Genomic DNA, 3213 nt, shown 5'->3' with positions numbered 1-3213 from the left:
ACCTGAGGAACTCTGTCCCCAGAGGGAGCCTATCGTACCATTCTGTACTTTATGGACTCTTCCCTGGGACACACACCGTGGAGCCATCCAGGAGGCTTGGCGCCTTATGAACTGCTTTAAGGACGCTATTTGGGTCGCCAGGAACCGGCTCATCTTGAAGAGGGAGAGGATGTCCGTCCAGGATTGCCGCAGGCTGATCCACAACCTGCTCAGAGACTATTCCATCATGGACAGTATGGACGACAGCGCCGAGGAGGAGGTTTAACACTCCTTCCCGCCCCCTCCCTCCTTTGTAAGAATGATTATATACTTCAGTGTCTACAGGGCTGCGGCACTGTACACGGCTTGTTAATTTTTTGACGAATGCATGATAATAAAGATGCCGTTAAATTAAAAAAAAAATCTGTTCTTATCAGTTTAATATCTGATACGTCCCCTATCTGGGGACCATATATTAAATGGATTTTTAGAACAGGGAGATGGAAAAAGAGCTTACTCTGTCCACTCCACCCATTGACCTGGTATTGCAGTACCTCCAGGACCGGTGCACCCCTTCTTAACCCAGTTTCCAAAAGCAGAACTCAATTCACCTGATTCATATTAGCCCGATTAATAAATTGAAAGAAAGCAAACTACTTCATATGCACCTCAATTTGGCCAATTCACTTTTGACACTTCCCCCTTTTTTTATCTTTCACACTTTTTACTTGCTTTATTCATCCAAAAGCTGCGCCAAATAGCAAACTCATCTCCACTCAACTTGACCAACTCTGCTATGTTCCGTGCAGTTTCGTGTTCTCTCTCATCTAGATCATTTGCAATTGAATGGAATTGATCCCTTTTGGACACATTGGATTCAGCGGCTGCAGTGACTGTAGGTGTTAGAAGATGCAGATTTGGCATCAGGTGCTGTCTATCAGATTCCACTCCAATTAAAGGTTCCATGTTTATGTGGCGCCCTGGACAAGCCAGGTCATCACAGGTACTGCAACAACACACCCCACACCCCAAGATAGGCACACCAGTCACACACAAATCCTTGTTGCCTCCCTCCAGGGGCTGATGTCCAAACCAGGTGGGGGGGAGCCAGGCGGTTGTCCCACCCACTGAGGAATTCACAGTCCTGGAGGCGGGAAAGGAAGTCAGAACAGCTAGGGAGAGTGAAGGAAAAGGAGGAGAGTGGCAGTAGAGGAGCGATCTGACCGTGTCCGGGTACGTGGCCTGGGCACCAAGAGCAAGGTTGGCAGATGGTGGTGGCCGTCTGCAGGAGAGGCTGATTGACGCGGAACTGTAGGACTGGGTACGGGCGGTGGCCCGCCGGTACCGAACCGGGGAGCGAAGAGAAGCCAGCACAAATCGGCAGGGCCTACGGACCCCGACCAGGCTTGGAGTCACCGTTAAACCGGTCAAATCCGTTAGCGACCGGAACCTGTGACCGGGGTTTCCTAGCAGCAAAGACCCGACTGAAGGCAACCATCCAAACCGAGAAAGGGAAATACAGCTACCGTCACAGCTAGAATTCCCAGGGCCAGAGCCTGCAGGCAAAAGGGGCTCCTCCGGCACCTATCCAAGCTGGGGAGCGGGTTACCTGTGGGAAGCCATCGGGACCGAAGATACACAACAGGTGCAGGGAAAGGCAGCCACCACCAACCTTCCGGGGGTAACCACAGCAGCCGGCTGCGGGACCCGTCCATCCAGCCGTTTGTTTTACCGGAGACTCTGTATCCATTCTTGGCTGAGTAAGTACCACCGTGCCATCTGGCACCGCGCTACCCCCGCGACCCTGCACCTCACCAACCCTGTCTCCCCGTCACCTCAACCGGGCTCCGGGACCACCAACCCCCCTACCCACGGAGGGGGAAAACATCTCAGCTGCTCCCTAACAATGCTCCCGGGATCCCCGTCACAAGCAGCGGTGGTGCCCACATTCACCACAAACCGTGGGTGGCGTCACGGACCAAATCCCCAAACCAAACCACCCCTTTCACTCACGGGCGAGGAGCGCCGCTCGAGTCCCCGGATCCGGCCCACCGCTCGAGCCACCGAGCAGCAGCAGCAGCGCCGGACCCGAGCGCCAGCGAGAGCGCAGCAGCGACGGCTCCCTTCCGGTTTGCAACAACTTGGCGTCACGAACAGGATCTTACCGTTCTGCTGGCTGGCAGAGGTGCGCCTTGTGTCCCGCCGGTGGTGTCCGGCCGAAAAATTTCAGAAGCCGCCATCTTGGGCGCGAAGATTTTCCCGCTCGAGCGTCTTCTCAAGCAGTGGAGGCGCGAAATCCGAAGCTCCGCCCCTGAAGAGGAGGTGCTGAAAAAAGACCAAGGGGGCGGATGGCGCCCGGCCGCATGCAGACCGCGGCTATAAAAGCAGGGACGCCAGGACTCTGCAGCCAGATATTTAGTTCCTGGAAGACACCGCTGCCAGTATGCACCGTCCGTCCGGTAACACCGCAGTCCCCGCGCCTGCGCCTGGTACCGCGGCGTGGGTGGAAGCCCGGACCATCCAGCTGAGCAGCCGCCTGCAGGTCCGAATGCAGCTCCTCCTGGAGGAGTGGGAGGTCGACATGGCGGACGTGGTGGCGGCTGTACGGAGACGCGAGGAGGAGGAAGATTTGGAGGAGCGGGTAAGCGAACCACGCCCCTGTATTCCTAAGGGATCGGCCGCTGCGGCTGAGGGGCCCAGCCTGCGCTCGCTCACCCTGCTGCCTCCCCCGCTACCCGTGCTAGTCGCTACCGCCCCTCCACTAGGCCCGCTACCCGCACAACCGGTAGCGGAACCCTGCCTGTCCGCCCAAGTGGACCGACCTGCAGTTGAAGCCCGTAGCCGCCTTGAACCACTTCCCTGGAAGTTGCCGAAGACATGGTCCGCCGGCGAAGATGTACCGGTGGCACTTGCAGTGACCGTGCCTAGTTCCGTTCCGGCACCGGCGGTCCGTCCCGTGCAGGAGGAGGTGGAGTTCAAGCGGGAGAGGACCCCTGTACCCATCCCCCACACCTCGGCTGAGGCTGCGCCGGGTCGTTGCTGTGAGGCAGCGCCCCAGGCCATGACACCGCGGGATCTTCCACAGAGGGCACCAATAGTGGGCAGTGTAGTGGAAATCCCGCGGGGCCCGACCTGCGCGCAGGGGCAAGCAGTAGCCCCTTACTGGGACAGGGAACCGACCCCGCTGGGCCGAGAAATTGCGGAGAGGGAAAAGTGGGGGGCTGAGCTGATAGC

General features: G+C 57.8%; 1 pseudogene; it reads left to right on the top strand.

The window, feature by feature from the left end:
- Nucleotides 1–348: 348 nt before the first annotated feature.
- Nucleotides 349–555, top strand: LOC142313425 (U2 spliceosomal RNA; annotated as a pseudogene).
- The last annotated feature ends 2658 nt before the right edge of the window (nt 556–3213 follow it).

This window comes from Anomaloglossus baeobatrachus, chromosome 5, assembly GCF_048569485.1.
Source record: "Anomaloglossus baeobatrachus isolate aAnoBae1 chromosome 5, aAnoBae1.hap1, whole genome shotgun sequence".
NCBI classification, from domain to species: Eukaryota; Metazoa; Chordata; class Amphibia; order Anura; family Aromobatidae; genus Anomaloglossus; species Anomaloglossus baeobatrachus.
The sequence above is the reverse complement of the archived record's forward strand: the minus strand, read 5'-3'. Positions and strand labels throughout refer to the sequence as shown.